The sequence below is a fragment of the Condylostylus longicornis genome, unplaced genomic scaffold, assembly GCF_029603195.1.
Source record: "Condylostylus longicornis isolate FDR11 unplaced genomic scaffold, ASM2960319v2 ptg000137l, whole genome shotgun sequence".
In the NCBI taxonomy this organism is placed as follows: Eukaryota; Metazoa; Arthropoda; class Insecta; order Diptera; family Dolichopodidae; genus Condylostylus; species Condylostylus longicornis.
The window spans coordinates 341,346-360,833 of record NW_026578105.1 but is presented as its reverse complement, the minus strand read 5'-3'; positions in this window follow the sequence as shown (position 1 = coordinate 360,833).

Below are 19,488 nucleotides of genomic sequence, written 5' to 3'. Positions count from 1 at the left end.
GCTTTTCTAGCATTTAATTATTTACTATTCATGTCAAATACAAAATGTATATTTTACGTTTAATATTATTATTTTTAAATATTACTTATACATATTTTATTTAAAATGATTTATACTACAATACTATTTCAATTTATGAATGGTTTTATATACACAATGAATATCATTCCAATTAAATACACGTATGTATATGGATAACATTGTTAGCTGATATTTTTATAATGAAATTAAATTTAAAGTTCATATATAGTAAATTTTAACTTAATTGATTTTATCAGTAAACAATTATCATAATTATTTAAATTTATGATTTTTTTAGAATTCTTAAATATTATATTAAATTTATCTTGCAGGTGCATTGGAAAACTCTATGTATTTTAAAATGTGATTAGAATATAGTTATTCAGGATCAGGATATATTAACACACTTTATACAACAAATCTATATATCAAGAAATTGAATTTTATACCACACAACTAAATCAAAAAGGAGAAAGTCTGTAGGCGTTCTTTGTCGGTAAGCCCATTAATTTTCTCTTTAAAAAATAAATTGTATGTGTTTTCTTAACAAAACTCTAATACGCACATTTTATTTTCATTTAAATTCAAAAGTTACATAGAAAGTCAAAATATGTAGGTATATAAAATGGAAAATAAAATAGTCCTTTATATTTACAAAACAACTTTGTTATATTCGAAATGAATAATAAAATTCTGCTATACAAATTCGAAAATTTCGATGAAATAAAATGCATACATAGTTGCTCATTGCATAAAGTATATTTAAAACTAGAACTTTCAATTAAATTTTTTTTTATTCTTTAATTCGATAAAGTCGTTAGACTTAAGCAGAATTGTGTGCAAAGCCTTAATAACAACATCCGTAGAAACAAATCAAGTTGACAACTCCTCTCTATAATGTTAGTAATCTCTGAAGAAAAATGTTACTCATCTGGCTAATCTAACACAGTTCTTAGTGTTTACTTTGTTTTTACAAGTATGGGGCGATACAACTTCGACTTCAGGTAAAGGGTTCTATTTTACGATCGATGAATGTGAGATTGGGGTGGTATTAGAGTCAGGTTGAAGCATGTAGTCGCGGGTGGTGCCAAGGTAGAATCGGGTTTAAGTCGAATTTATATGGCGCCCGCCCCGACACACACATATATGCGTGCTTAGATCCATACTGTATTGTATTTCTAATCAGAATATATACATTAAAGATTTTTCTAAGAACCAATTTGGGAAGAGAATATAAAAATCATAACTTCTAGAAGCGTCGTCACGCGAAGATGTACCATTCATCACGCTCAGAAAAGTTAATATGTTGGGAATTTATTGCAACCAGGTGCGAGCTATTAACAATTTCTTTAATGATCCCAGTAAAATATTACCTATATAAGTTGGGAAAATTGGGATCTCTCTTGTGCAGATTTTGTTGGGATTGTGACGAAACCGCTGTACACATATCTATTGCGACTGCCCAGTACTCCTGTCTGTCCGGTGTCGCAATCGTTTTGGACGGAGTTTCATAAGAATTTGGTAACTACTCTCCAATTCCATTGGGGATATCTCCAGCTTTATTCTTGGAATAATGAAGGTGTGTTTTTACAAAAATTTGTATATACCTACCAGGAAGATCCTATTTGTATATAATGAATTTGAATTTGTGTATACCTATCTTGAAGACCCCTGCCGGATCTTTTATTTTGCGTTACACAACATGTATAATTACAATACATGAGTAATTTATTCCATTGCACAATTATAGGGCAACATTTGGCTCACAGATTCCAAACAATTCTCTATTGATGCCCACTAAAAAAATAATAAAATAGGAATTCAACATAAATTTTGAAAAAAAAAAACAAGTAAGAAAAAAACAAAATTTCGACAAATCTACAATAATTTAATTCATATTTTTTAACGAATTCGTACATATTTATGAATAGGTGTTCATATTTAATAAATTTCAATATTGTAAATCTCATTTCTGATCGATCAATGATTAAAATCGAAAAATTTTAAGACAGATGAAAAATTTTGTCCCTTTATATTTTAATAGAATAACAGTATATTTAATTTGTAGTTAAATTTAGAAATAGAAGACGAGTGAACGCCTCCTGATGTGCAAATAAATTATTATAATTTTATTATTATAAAATTACTGGTATAAGTAAATTACATTAATTTCTTTTGTTTGTAAAACAGCCGAAACAATATAAAAAAAACACTCTGTTATTAGTTTCGAAATATCTGTAAAACATACAATTTACAAATATAATATTATGATGATGAAATAAAATAAAAAAAAAAAATAAAAGTGAAAATGAAATTTTCTTCAAAAAGGTGCCTACACATTTTATTCTGAAATACATAATAATATTTTTAACTTTTAACTGGTTATAAATTTTAATAATAATGTAACGGATAACGGAAACCGGATGCCATAATACAGATGTATCCTTAAAAAATAATAATAACAATAATAATAAAAATGGTAATGCAGCTGCAAAAGGTTTAAAAATATACATACATAAAAAAATTTTCATAATTCACATATAAAATAAATGGAAATGTGTATATATATATATATTGTATGTATAAATTACATGTATGTGAGTATGGGTGTGTGAATAACAAAAAAGAAATCATTAAAGTCCAATATTTCAATAATCAATCTTACCTTTTTTTTTGCCATTTTCTACATATTATTATGGTTTTGTCACTCTTACAATAATTATAATTGATATTTTTTTTTTTATTGTAAAAGAATATTTTAATAATAATCCGAGGGTATCAATATAGAAATAAAAATTTTGTGGTCATCTTTTTTTGTTTTTTTTTTAATTCGTAGGTTTTAATTTAGTTGGACATAGTTCAGTATATGGTTTATAACATGAACTAAAATTGTTATTTTTGATTTCTTTGTTATAGTTAACTCCTGAGATTGGGTTGACTTATTATGGTTGGTTTTTGGTTTATATGGTTTGTTACTTGATTTAAATATAAATTCTATATATATATACATTTGTATATTCCTAACGGATGTAAGGATATTTATTTATTTATTATTATTATTATTTGTGAAAGTACAAAATACAATCACATGTCAATATCATATTGTTACCAGAAAATATGAAAGGAAATTTCGAAGGAAAAGGCCATTGGAAAGGTTTCTTTCACAGACATTATTATTTATGAATTTTCATGAATTATGTATATTTGTTATTTTTATAATCCGTGTAACTACATATACATTTTGTACGAACATACTTGTATTAAATTGTCTGTATTGATTGTAATGCCATAAGTTATTAAAAGAAATAAAGAATTTTTGATTTTTTCTCTTCGTTTTTTTTTTTTTGTTTTATTTTACTTTCATGTCAATATTGTATTACCTTCTAACCAGAAAAATGTTAATTTTTAGAAATTTGAGAATTTATAATTTCTAGAAAAAAGAATAAAATATCAGAAATAAAAATAATGTTCATTCATACATATTTTTTTTTTTTTAATTTTTTTTTTTTTTTTTAATTTATATTGACAATTATTGCGCAGTTTTTATATCTATAGCAATACTATACCTTGTAGACATAAGAAATTTACCGCATATGCAATATTATCCACCAATAAATTCAAAATAGTATTATAATGCTCATGTAATTGTTAAGAAAAAGTTTAAAGAACTTTCGATTATTTAACAACATTATTTATACGTTATTGTAAGAACACAGTGCTAAATCCGACCAACTCCCTGTTTTTAAAAAATTAGTAATCAGTTTTTCAAAGCATTTAGTTTAGTCACAATTTTGTATTGGAACAAAAATTTTCATTATTTTGGAGATGAATTTATAATTTATTTTAGCTGAGGAACGTTTAAAAAACTTTTTTCTAATACTAAATGTCATTCAGAGGAAATTGAAGAATTCATCAGTCATATCAGTCATCAGAAAACGAAAACTTCAAAAATTTTTCAAACTCATTTCATAAATAATTTATGGAAAGAAACATTGAATCTTATAGTAGTACAGATGACAAGGATTATTTTATTTATTATGCGTACATTTAACAAAAAGATTTTTTAATATGAACATTATCTGTATTTATGAGCTCTATGTGTGTATTTAAATTTTGATTATAAAAGTACGGGAACTTTAACAAAAAATATACAATTGTTTTTAATAAATCTTTTCTCAAATCCATCTTTTATGGAGTTAATTGAATTTTGTACCGGGATTCAAATCTTCTATGTAGTTAATATAAATAACATAATTTATACAAATGTATTTAATGAAAAAAAAATAATAAAAAAAAGGAATTAACTTCTCCAGTAGATTTCCAAGAATTTTTGAACAAATTGATATCCGCTTTAAAATAAACAAAATCATAAGAAATTTTTAAATATAAAAAATAATTATAATTTGCTTTCCTTTTCAAAATTCAAACATTTTGCAATGCAATTTTATGTAATTCATTATTCATACAATATATATATATATATATTTTTTTTGGATTAAAAGCAAACAACCTTACATTATGTATGTATGTTGAAAAATACATTTAAATTCTAAGAAAAGTTAACGGTCGTTTAATATGCAAAATACACTGCAGTGGCTTACAAATGAAAAAAAAAAATTTTTTTTTTTGCTATCGTTTACAAGAAAAAAATTATGTTTTTAATAAAATTGCCAAAATGTTAATTTATTAAAAAAAAAAAACAAAAAAACATGTAAAATAACAAATTTGTAAATATAAAATAGTACACTCTCGTCCAATAAAAAAACAATATTAAAAGAAATTTAAGAGAAAATTTCAACATTTGCATCTCTTGGACTCCTTCTTTTTTTTCTTACATGACCATTGGTGCCAGTGGTTATGGCACTGGTCCTTTAACCGAAATGTCGCGGGTTCAAACCCCGGTCAGGTCACTATAAAAAAAATTATATTCAATATTATAAAATTAGGGCAGGCTAGTCACCTACATATCTAGTACTACATGACGTAATGAAACTGGGGTATGACTATCTATGGTATCATGAATTTGCCTTATATGCTCAATCTAAGACTGAAGAAGGAAAAAAAGACGCCTTCTTTTTAAGTTGAACGAAATCCCAATTTTCTATAATTTTTATATTCTAGTGATAGTGGAAGGACAATTGGGTCTTTACTGAAAATATCAGTGAAATGTAATTTCATTGGGTCTTAATTTAATGTAAAAATATATACATATATTTTTTTCAAAAAAAAAAAAAATCTCTTTTAACAAATATTTATTCAAAACATGTGTATTCCGCACTCAATAATGGAAAACCATTCTTACTTCCTTTTTCATGAATGTTATTGACAAAATTAAAACCACATCCTATATTGCTATATATGCATCTGTTAAATTTGTCATTCTTCAATTTAAAATTTTATAAATATTTGTGCAATTACTCATTGTTGGCCATTTTAACTCTTGTTCACGTTATTGTGCCTGTTACTGTTGAGAAAATTTTTGAAAATTACTAATTTTTATACTTTTGAACAAGAGTGTAACTAGAATCATATACAATATCACTTAAAGAAGCGACATACAGTCTACATTATGTATATGTAGTTTTAAACAAAGAAAATATGTTCATCTTATATACAAACAAACATAAATATAGAACATTTTATGTAAGTATACACTATTAATATAGAGCAGAAATAATAATTTTGCAAATCAAATTTGGAAATTAATAAAATGTAAAACCGATGACTATGATTAATTTTAATAATAATTTATTTAATTTTATTACTCGGGTACACATATCGTAAAATCAAAATATGTATATATGTATACAAAAATATACACATACCTAACTATGTACATATGTATGATCATTATCAATAACCCAGTTGACTCCATAAATGAATGAAATTACGTGAGAAAATATTGTTATCAGTAAAATACAAGTTTGTATACGTATATGTACATATATAAGAATTAAATAAATGAGATTTGTGCTAAAAAGGGTAAGAAACTATTAATTAAATAGAATACAATCATGTGGATTAATATATAAAATCATATACAAATTATATAATACAAAAGAAAATTCATTTTAATTATATTATGTACTAAGAAAATTACTCACCACTAGAGAACCTTAAGAATTTTCCTTTACTAATTTTTTTATACTGAATTTTATCGAAAATCAAACCTTCCGTTCCAATTTCCCTTTCATATGTAGAACATCAAAATTATGAATTTCTCCATATTGTATAATTAGTCGTATAATTTTTAAATCTATAAACCTCTTAATGTTGAATATGAAAATGACGAAAAATATTATTCAATTTTTTCAACTTCCCATCAATTCAATGTTCATTAATAATTATGTAGCTCTAGTAACACAAAATTCACCTTGATATTCCTATACTTTAATTTTTTAGAATACAGTATAAATTACACAAAGAAAATAATAAAAAATAAATTAAAATTGATTTCGGTAAATTTCTTTAATAACACTTAATCATTGTATTATAGCATTAATATGCTATTTAATTAACCACATTGTACATTCAGAACTTAACCATATATTGTGAAACATAATGTATGACAGTGTATACTTATACACATGTATGTACTAATTTGTAAAAAAAAAAACATTTCATAAAAACAAATAGGAGAGCAATAATATTTTTGTATAACAAAATTTGATAAAAGTAAATTTTAATGAATTCTCTTGTTTAATTCGATTCAATTGCGGTTAACCACATCAATATGCGCATACTATATATAATTCTATTAAAAATTGCATCTAAGTAATGATTTAATCAAACCTAATTTGTGTTCAATTAATTGAAATGCAATATAATGCGCTAAAAGTACGTACATATAACATATACGTATGTGTTCTTTTTTCTTCAAATTACAACCACAATGTTTCATCAGCTATTATAAATTGCAATGAAAAGTAAATCGGCTTGTACATTAGCAAATATAGGTTAAATTAATCTCAATCAGCATTTAATCTTCTTAGGATTAAGATATTAAATAAATAAATTTTATAAAATATAGGTATAAGTATTAATAAAATGAATATCGCTTTAAAATATAGTTTTCAAAAAAACAGTCTTAAAATTTATTAACATGAAATATAATTAATTTCATCTAACTATAGCAAAATATGGTTTGAAAATCTTTAAGTATTGAAATATTTTTTAATTCGAAATAATGGTTAGTTCCTAAAGATGAATTGATTTTGCAAAAAGCAAAAATAGAAAAAAAAAAAGGTTGAGCTATAATATTACTGATATTATAACTCACTGCTAAACCTAATTTGAATTCCTAGAAAGTATAGACCTCCGCACACTTTTACCAAGATCGAAATAACTAGAGTTAGAATTTGTAGCAATATCCTAGTTATCGGTTAATTTCTACTATAACCCGTACTATAATGACGAACATTGAAAAACTCTAATGTGAGTGATATTTTCCTTCGAGAGCGCAACATTTGCAAATCTAACAATAATACTTTATATTTATACGGCTGGAGCCTGAGAGGATCGTACCAACCTAAATAATTACGTAATGCGAAACGAAGAAATTTTCTCTGAACAGACTCGACCCTAGAAATATCAATGGAATGGTAAGGTGCCCAAAACCTGAAAAGTATGCTCAAAAATGGGCATAGCATATGATAAATGAAAATGAATTTCCTGACTCCTTCTCAACGTAGGGATCAGGAAATTCATTAGCCGACTTTATAACGTAACCTAATTTAGAATTCGCCCTATTTATAACCATGTTAAGGTGGACCTTCCATCCAAACAGCAGATATATGTAATTATAGAAGACTCACTTTTACCAGAGAAATTTAATACGTTGCACTTGTCAACGTTCAGTTCTAAACCATTACTGCGACACCACAAATTAAAATCATTTCAGTCGTTCTGTAAACAATCACTCTCCAATTTTAATTTCAAACCGATTGTGACTTATACATGCGTATATAAATAATTAACTTTATAAATTTTATACAATATTAAAAATTTACTAAATTCAATGACAACTTAATGATCAGCTTCACGACACACAACACAATAAAATGTAATTCACAATTATGATTTCGAATTAAATAAAATGCAATTTAATTTAATTATAAAAAAAAAAAAAATTATTTATATTTGCAGTAAACATTATTAATTAAAATGTAGTTCATTTAATTTAAAAATAAATAAAGAATATTAAGAAAAATTAAAAAAAAAAAAACTAAAACAGAATTAAAAGAAAATCGTAAAACGCGTTTTAACTTAATTACAAAACTTGCTTTCAATATACTTTCAACACGGTTATATTCTGAATATTTTTATTTGTTTATTATTTATTAATAAATTAATATCCATGGATTTTCATTTCGAAAATGAATGTGAATTTTTTGTGTTTTTTTTTGTATAATAAACGTAAGTTAAATTTAAAAAAAAAAATGTATCAGATGCAGTAGTCTATGACGAATATTAGACCTCTAGGTGAAAACAAAAATTTACGAAGTTAAAGATGGCGCATCTTAATGTTAATTTAATAATTTGTGTGTCTAAAGTTTATATTTTATTTATTTATATCTATTATTCAAATTACCTTTTAACTCATTTAGGCGTATATATGTACGAGTATATAAACCAAATTTTAACACAATATGTAGATTAATATAACAAGATTTCCAATTTAAGATTAAAATTTGCCAAATTTGACTTAGTCAGTTTTTACTTGTAACCACAGACACTGATTTTCTAATATATTTGATTTAATATTAACAATATCCCTCTACTTATTTAACTGATGTTTATTGCAATAATTTTCATGTTGAGATTTGAGTAAAATTGCAATTAAATCTGAAATTTTATGTAGTTCCAAACTATTTCATGCGGGTAAAACAAGCTTCTTATTACATTCAAAAATTATTATCGAAGGCATGTGCTATCATTATTGTGCTTTGAAGACATAATGTGCGTATTAAATATTGAAAAATAAAAAATAAATATTTTAAATTATGTTGAAATAAATTTACAAAAATACATTTCATAAAATCGGACCTTTTCGAAGGTCCATAAATTAAATCAATACCAATATTATTCCCAGATATGAATTCGGATTCATTCTCCTTGTTCTTCGTGTACAAATTTTTTGGTATTTCTATTTTTTCTTTGGTTTTTAATTTTTTTCCCTTTTGTAGAATTCAATTCGAAGGTGATCAGTCGTCCAGGTCGATCTCCACATGTCTTTGTAAGTTTCCTGGAATTTCTCAATTTTTGTTTTTTTTTTTTTTGCTATATTATTTTCTTTTGTTTTTGCACAATTTTTTATATACCTTTGGGGGGTTACTACACTTTAGGCAAGAAAAAATATCACTTTAGGGCGTATTTTCCTTTTATATTTACTTTTTTATGATTTCTTTTTAATATTGTTGTTTTTTTTTTTTTTTGTGTGTGTAACTTTTTTTGTGAATTTTTACGGTTTTAACTGAGCAAAAGTTATATGAAAGAAATAAATCAATATTGTGCGGCTTTTTTAAGTTTAGTTTCGTTTAATAATTATTATTACGGTACGGATATGACGACGGATAGTCCATTTTTAACCATATCGAAGGATTTCAAAAATATTAATAATGAAAAAATATAAAAAAAAAAATTAAAAAATGAAAATAAAAACCAAAAATCCAATTCCAAAAAAAAATTTCAGTTTCAGACACAAAACTTAATGCGAAAATTTTATAATTTAAAATAAATTTGAAAAAAATAACACGAAAAAAAAAAAAGAAATTGGATCAATAACAGATCGATTTCAATTTTGTTTACCCAGCTAGCAAATTTTTGGCTAAATTACTTTTTTGGCTTTTTTCAAGGGTATTCTATTCTTATTTATATTGGCTTGGAGTAGTCGGTACTTTACAAATGGCAAACTGAACTAGTAATTTTTATACAATTTTTATTAAGTCTTTAAAATACGGAGATAAGAACTAACTGAGGAACATGCAAGTAACCATAATTCTTTCGACAATTCTTCTACTTAAAGTTATACATTTACAGTTTAATATACAATTTAATGAGCGCACACCGCTATAATTACGATATTATTTCATTATTTCAACTTGATTAGTTAATTTGTCAAAAGTTTCCAGTTTAAATAATAAAAATTTTAAAAGTGGTTTCCCAAAGTTAAATTGTTATTGATTTGCCTTTCAAAATTCATGTGTATTTATTGAAAACCATATTTCTTATTTAAAACATATTATTAATTCGAATATTCTAAAAATTATTATTTTTCTAAGAATTTTTTACCTACATAATATGTATGTATGTATATATACATACATAATATATAGGTATTGTAAATCTGAAAGTGTAAAATTTAATAAGTATGCGTACTTAACCGCATTGATATACAAAAGATTTATTATTTTTGTTCTAATCAATAAACGCGATAATATTAAATGTTATTGTTTTTAGGCTTATTTTTAGGCAATTTAAAAAAACAAATACGAAAATTAGTCAAATATTTTTAAAAACAATAAAAATTAGTAATTGCAAAAAAAAAAAATATAAATTTTCGAATTATACGAAAACTATTTTATTAAAATATTAATGATTGCATTCGGATTATTTAAATTAATTAAAGTAACATAATTATCTAAAATTACAGCGGTTTCCATTTATTGTTTGAAATTTATATAGGTTTCAAACGAGCAATATGAAAAAGACACCCATTAATTTGTCACTTAAACAAAATTCATTCAAAATTTTGATGGAAAACTGTTCAGTGAAACTTTATGTAAGATTTCGAAAATTTAGAGAAATTCAAGGTATATATTGAACGCACTTAGTGCGTATGTTTGTACATCCTACAATTTTATTTAAATTTCATCAAAATATATAAAATATTAAAGAAATCTAGAATTTTCATATGAATAATGTATACACTTACATTTATTTACAATAAATTATGAATAGGCATGTGTGAATATTTTAAAAAGAACAGTGATAACAATCATATGTTTACTATTTTGCTACAAAATACAATTAGAGCAATAATAATAACTATTATACCATCGATGTTTTTATCTTATAAAAATAAATTACTTTTTTTTGTTACCAATTGCTTTATTAAAACTTAAAAGTACAGGAAAAAACAACTTTTACATTATTATTATTATTTTAATTAAATCAAAAACATCGGCATAATTAAAATACGCAAATATGTGTATGTACCCATTCACGTATAAGAGATATAATAAAGCATTTCAAGGCACCGGCTAGTCTATAAATTAATAATCATATTTTCATATTAACAATTTTGTTTATTTTATAAAATTACCATTAAATACTTTAAAATATAAATACTTTAATATTATATTTTTTTTTTCAAATTGCTATAATTTTTTAATATACACTTATATTCTGATTATAACTATGTATGTAAGTATGAATGTGTAAGTAATAACGAGAATCTATGGTAATTAATATAATTATATTGAAGAATCACCGCTGATAAAAATATTTTTAAAACAAAATAAATAAATAAATTAACGAATAAATCATATACTAAACTGTTAAGTAGGGGTGTACTTAATTATATTTTAATAAAAATATATACTTTGTTGCAAATATTCTGTTATACAGAATGTATGTGTATATACGCAAATACTATTATTTAATCTATTGTTTTAATTTTTGTTTTATATACATACTTATATATTTCTCTTATACCTCTCTCATATAATTTTTATAACAAATGTCTATTAACCCAATTAATCACATAATATTTAGATTATAAGTTTTTGTTTTTATTATAAATAAAATATTGGCTCCGGACTTTTTCGAGTATTTTTGTTTTTGTTAAGTGAAAATTAGTATAAATTTTTTATTTAGTAACACTAAGTGAAAAATTAATAAAAAATTTACTGATTATTGATCGTATTATTTATATATTTGTTATAATTGTCATAAACTAGTTCGACAGATGATAATATGATTCAATATTAAAGTAAGGTCAGTTAGATATATTTTGTATAAATTTAAAACAATAATCTAGATCTATATTTTTTTTTCATTTTCATTTAAAAGAGTAAAAATTGATTCTGTATATGAAATAAGTATTGTAATTCTTTTGGCTATTTTAGCTTACAATTTGGTTCCAATTTTAAATAAAGTGGATTATTCAAATATGTGTTGAAATACGCTGCGCAGTATGGAAATGTTTTTGTGGACGCGGGTTAATTTCTTTATATTCCTTATTTCCAGCTAAGAAACAGCTATAATTTTAAAATACATACATAATAAATTTGTTGACATTATTTGAAATTTGTAAATGCTTAGTAGCCCTTATTCATAGTTCAAAATTGTTATGTTTTCATCTGGCAATTCTGTTGAAAAAGTTCAAAATTTTCTCCATGTGCGCTTATACATATAAATTTATTAATATTATTTTCCATTATACACATATACGTTATTATAATCATAAGTCCGAATTTATGTTATTTATACATTGATATATGTACATAAATGTACAATTAATTTTCATTGAAAAACATGATAACAAAAAAAAAAAATTTTATAATTTTCGATTGCTCTTTTTGTGTTTTTGTTTTTCTTCCAGCCTTAGTTTCGTCAATTTTTCATGTTTTTATGGTTATGTTTATGATTTTGATTTGATTATTAAGATAAAAAACATTCAAATCAAATATTTACTTTTTTGTTTTCCGCCCACCTTGATCAGGATTTTTACCTTTGTTTTCCTCTTGCTTCTTTTTTATTTTATTAAATTCAAATTTTTATGCATATTTGGATGTTAATATGATTTTTGTTTTTTATATTTCTATACATATGGGTCCATAAATTTTGACTGTAGTTCATTCTTTATTTTTTTCAAACTAGGTATTCAAAAATTAATTAAATTGATTTTATTAAATTTTTTGTTTTCTTTTGTGTTCTTTCATTTTAATTCTAAAAAAAAAATTGAATTCAAAAGAATTTTTCTTAAATGGCTATCTAAAATTTTAAGAAGTTTCATAAAAAGCAAAAAAAAAACAAATCATTCTTACATTCTTAGATATTTTAATACTTTTACAAACATCGATAATTTTTAACTGGAGGCACTTTAAAATTCATTAATAATTCAATAATTTGAAAATTTTCAATTGTACACATAATGTCCACTTATATAATTAGCTTTTAATACTTAAAACGTATATACTATTATAAAAATCATTTTTAAATATGCCATTTTAATAATAATGACAAAATACATTATAATAATTTGACAGGTCATGTCAATGTTAATTAAATTTCAAAAGAGTTTCTATTAAAATTATAACAATAAGCTTCAATTTAGTTTAATGACATTTCTATGTACTAGAGTATACTTAATAAATTACTATTATGGAATATCATGACAATATATTCAAGATTATATGAAGTTTATTGAAAAAAACAATTTATAGACAATTTCAGTTTTAAAATTCCATAGATACGAAATCTTGTTAAATAATCAGTATTTTATAATAATTCACAATTAATTACACATAAATTTTTATTAAAAAAAATACTAAGTAAATTACGTATTTATAATAATGCTAATAATGAAAAGTATATTTGTATTAAGTAAATGATGGTGCACGAAATAAAGCTGCAATCTTAAAGCAGTACTTCAATTTTGTTTTAATTTTTTTATCTGGACAACTAAATCGTACAACTATTTAAATTAGTGTTTACAAAACAACATTTGATTTGGTCAAAAAAATTCTGTCAAAAAAAAATCAACTGATCACACTTACAAATCATTGAAAATTTTTGTACTTGAAATTTTTAATTGTTTCAGCTGTCAAAAATAGATGGAAAATAGAAAAAGATTCTATTTTTCTCATACGATTTAGTTTAATTGAATTAGGTAATATACAAATCGAATATGTTACAAATTTTGATCTTTTCAAACTAAATCGTACAATTTTACAAATTGATTTGTTAACGCTACTTTATCTCTTGATAAGATGAAAATCAGCTATGACAATATGCGTATGTATATAACGCACGAAATATATTGGCAAAAATAAAAGTATTTTATTCCGAAGTTTCTCTTTCTTATACCCAAATAAAAAATTTATATTTCGGAAAAATATCAACATTTTCAATGAAAAATTTTTTGAAAACGAATTGTTGTGTCACTGTACAAAATTTTGAAGTGTTGCTTTGCAAATTTAGCTGCCTTGCATGCTATGTGCATGAAGTGCTGCTTTGATTATGTTAACAGCTTTAATGTGTATAAAAACGTGTCATTATAACGTATAATATATTTATTAATAGTGTTTTTGTATTAATATGGCCTCCACTTCGTGAAGGGTATATTCACTTTGGTATGAACTTTGTAACCACTTGAAGCAGTCATATCCGGCATGGACATATATATATATATATTCTTGCTTAGAAAATCAAGTCAGACATATTCTGAAGTTTTGGTGGAATGACTTAACAGGTTTGTGTAGCTGCCGCATACAAATCCGAAAGTTAATTTTAGATATTTGAAAAAATATTAAAGCTAAGTTCATGAAACTCGGCAGTCGTGTGTTCACTTACAGGTCAGACATAATATCCGTGAAGTTTATATTAAGTGGTTTGACAGGTTCAAGTAATTGTCATTTAGAAATCAAAGTTATTTCTAAATATTTCAAAAATAAATTTTTAAGCTCAGATTATCAAAGTGCAGGACACTATTCAGTCGGTTTATACCGACTGAAATGTTTTTACTTGTTTTTCACTTTATTTTCTCTCTTAGTTTTCAATGTACGCTTGTTTTCAATGTACGTATAAAAATTCCTTACTACTTATGTGAGTACGCATAAAAGTCTGTCTATTTATTTATCTATATTTATGTTGTATGAAACATATAGGCATATTAATAAATTAATAATTATTTGTATCTTAATATTAAATGAAAGTTATTAAAAATTTATCTGAAAATTAAAAATGTAAAAAATTCAATTTTTGTTTAGTTTACTCATAATGATGGAATTTCAGTTCATTTACAATAAAAAAATCGAAAAAAAAAAAAAAAACAAATTTTAAAGAAATAAAAATTTTAAAAAATCGTGATGAATTTTTCATTTTTAGAATCAATTCTCATAATATACACCTTACTTTTTGTTTTTCTTTTAATAGTTAAACCTGATAATTTACGTAGTTCATATAATAAATTTTAAAGTTTTTAAAAATTCTAGTTCATGTACATAAATTGAATCACATACTATTACTCATATATGCATGTACATACATACATACATATATGTATAGTTTTGAAAGTCATAAGTTAATATGTGAATATTTTAGATTGCTTGTAAGTAGCATAAAAATTTTTCCATATATTTCTATTAATAATTTTATTTTATGTTATTTTTTTTTTGTGCGCTTTTCTACTTCAGATCACTTGAAATTGCAACAATATGAATTATGAATTTACATGGTATTTTAATATATTAAATGTAAGTTTCAAATTGTATATATATACAAACGTTAATTTACATTATTATTTTACAGTACAGGATCGTTAATATTTTTAAAAGGAATTGAAAATTTTATTTAATTATATTTTTGTTATTAAATTTGGAAATGAAAAAATTTAAAATTTTCATAGGTGATTGTTACTAATACAAAATAGTGTAAATCTTAAATTGTGAATTAAATTGTTATAATTGTATATGGAATTTTATAGTTATATATATATACATATGATAATTCTTAATACCTATATAATTACGGTAGTGTCAAAGTATAACGATTTCTTATAAGTATTTCACGATTAAAATATTAATAAAGTATTGCATAATAACAAGGCGTATAAAAATGAATTTTTTAAAAAAAGCCTACCCTGTTTAAATCGCATACATTCATTATACAATATTGTATAATATTCAGTAGGTTCGATATAATTTAAAAGTAGAGTAAGCACAATAATAATATTAAATATAAAATTTTATGTTACACTATATATATGTGAATTACAGTAATAGGTTAGCTGGTTTACTTAAATAATATAGAATTATCCTTGTATATTTCCCTCAAATTATCAATTGGTAACGTTTGAGTTTTTCTTAATTCCAAATATATTATTTTCTTAATATGTATACGTTATACGTTCTGTACATGTGTTCATTATATTTTAAAGTACCAGGTCGGTTGTTTTAAAAACAATTTTTTTTTTTTTTAAGTTGGTTCTATTATTCTGTTTCAGAGTTTTTATTTTAATTTTGATATTCAATTTTTGTGTAAAAATGTTATTTTCTTCCCACATAGTTACCTATAAAAAGTGCAATAAAACCAAGATATTTTTGTTTTTTAAAAACTAAACGAAAAAATGAAAATGAAAAAAAGAAAAATAATATTTTCACGTTTAAACGCTTGATTTTTAAAATGTTACAAGTTTTGTACAGTTTATGTATTTTGGTTTATTTTTTTTTTTCTTTTACTTATAATAATTTATTTTGTGAAACAAGTATGATGTTCATACAATTTATAAATATGGTTTAAATACCACACGCTGAAATGCAATAAATTTTCGATTTGTTAAGCGCATTAATTTAAACAGAAAAATACAAAATAAAAAATAATAATAATGAAAAAAAAAAAAAGTTAGTTATTAGCATTTTGCGCAAAAATAATATGCGGGAAAACACAATTTTGATATTTTGATTTTTTATATTTTTTTATTATTTTCAAAAAGAGAAAACAAGAAATTAAGGAGAAGAGAAAGGAGTTACAAGTTACTACTTTTTATGTATGTATACGTACATTTATACAATATTGTTTAACATGGCAAATATTACGTGTCGAATTCGGTATTTATCCTCAAAAAATTGAACTTAAAGTTTAATATCGCGCTGCTAGTTTATGTATTTTAATCTTTATACTCGTAATATGTGAATAATACTGATGAACTGATTGCTAATTTTTTGTTTTTAAATTTTAATGTAATTCATACATATTTATATATTACTTATATATATGTACATATTGTTACTATTAAATAGCGAAATATTTTGTTTATGTACATATGTGACAAGTATGTATTTGTTGTAAGAAAAACTGTAAATTTTTTAAAATAAAAATTGTGTACGGATATGAGTGTGAAGAACCAGATTATGACTTATACGAAACGAGCTTCTTGTTATAACGTTCCTATCATATACATACGAAAAAATAGTATTGAAAAAGAAACTGCAAAATTATAATCATATTTCAAAAATTTTTTAGAACTTTAATTGATTCCGAGATAAATATTGTGTAAATTATAGCAAATATTTTGATCTAATTAAAAATATACGTAGTTACGAAGTAACTAAAAATTAGTATAAGTATGCCTTATACTAGTTACTTACATAATCAAACTAGTTTTTTCCCGTCGGTGACCCAGGCTCTTATTGCCTTCTCGAGTCGACCAGTAGGATCTTTTGTGATTCTCATCTCCACCTACATTAGCCCAATATCTAGGCTTCTGAAAAATTGCAGTATAGCAGGTACATCAAGTCGCAAGATCTCCATTGGAATCACAAAGCCCCCTCCCAATCATCTCCCATTCCACGAGTTACGGCAGACCCCGTCCTCCGCCCTTCCAGAGCAGATAAACATCGAGAGCAAATGCCCAGTGAGAAAATCTACCAATAACCTGAAATCTGACCGACCAATTGTGGCCAGCTCACGCCCCTTGGTGCTAGGGAGACATAAATTTTTGGAGTGGGATAGGTCCGGGCAATCGCCCCAATGATCACTCAGAGCACACTTGAACCGTTGTTCTTGGCACTCCAAAACATGGCACCAGACAAATGAAAGGAGTTGCCGCTCCTCTCAGAGCAAGACCATCAGCTTTCTTATTTCCGTCTATGCCATAGTATGCCGACACCCGTATCAAGGTTAACTTGTTTTGCCTAGCCAGGACACCAAGAGTATCATAGCATTCCTTTAGAAGTTTCGATCCTCCTACATAAGACTACATCATCCTACTACAAAAGTTGTTTTAATAGCATCATTTTCATTTTGAAATTTTCTATTCAAGGGCTCATGTATTTCGTAAATATTGTGTAACAATGTTAAATATTTATACAAGAATATAAAATAATTGTTAAATTTAAGTAACTATAATATAAGAACAAAAATAATAAAGAAAAATCAAAATAAGAAAATGAAGTAACAAATTAAAAGTAAATTTCATATCGGTGATATATTACAAGAACATAAAAAACCCATAACTATAAAATAACATTTACTAAATATTATACACAAACACACATAATACAAGAAAGAATGAAACCTTGAATAATGATTGAAGAGAAAATTTCCTGAGATCTGGTGTGCAAAAGAATATTTTTTTTTTTAATGGAAATGGAACGCTAATTATGGGGATTAGGAAGAAATAATGTTTATAGGAATGTATGTATATGAGTAGTTTTAATGATTATCTTGGTATCATAGCACTTAACGTAATGTAGATATTTTTAAGTTAAATATTTAAAAATAATAATAAGAATATGTATTTTAAATTTAATTTAAATTTTCTTGTTTTTTTTTTTGCTATTTTCTTTATTATTATAACTTTATTCTTATTGTACTTCTATTATATAAAAGAGAGCGCTTTCATTTTCAAAGATCTTTAAAAGTTAAATATTATTTTAAAAGAATATATTCTATATAAGTGTGTATGGCAGACAATAAAAATATTATAATAATAGTAGGCAATAGAAACAGTAAAGCGACGTCTTTTGTACTCATGAATATATTAAAATATTTTAAATATACTATGTAGTTAATAGTTATGTGATATTCAATAAATTAACATAAATATAAGTGTAGAAAAAAAAATATTTGAAACATGGTTATTTGTTTTTTTTCTTTTTGTAGAAATTCATAAATTACTTCCACCTATTTAGTAACTTTTAAGTTTACGATATCGTTAAATATTTTAATAACTTTTTTTTTAAATATACTTTTCCCTTTCTTGCTTTGTCGCATACAAACATATTAGTTTTTGTACAAATTTTTAACTTTGATCTTACTTTATTTTAGTGTAATGAAAGCATATGAGAAAAAATGTGATTGTTCCTTATTTTTTTTATTCTTTTTTTTTTTTTTTTTTGGTTAGAAAACATAGAAAATTTGACATAAACCTAAATAATAATCAATAACCTTATTATATTGTGTGATACCGTCATTTAAAATTAATGTTGCCATCTTATTAGAAATTTGTTCAAAAATTAACTATAAATTTTACATTTTGAAATGCGTAATATTGACATTTGTATTTAATTTCAGATTCAATTCTGAATTTTAGTTGTGTAATTAACTATTTAGAAAATTCGAAGGCTATATCATAATTTTACCATTGTATAATACTTATAATCTGAGAAATGACTATAAACACATATATATGTAATTTTATTCTTAATCTTAATCAGTGAAGAACTTTCCAGACGACAATAA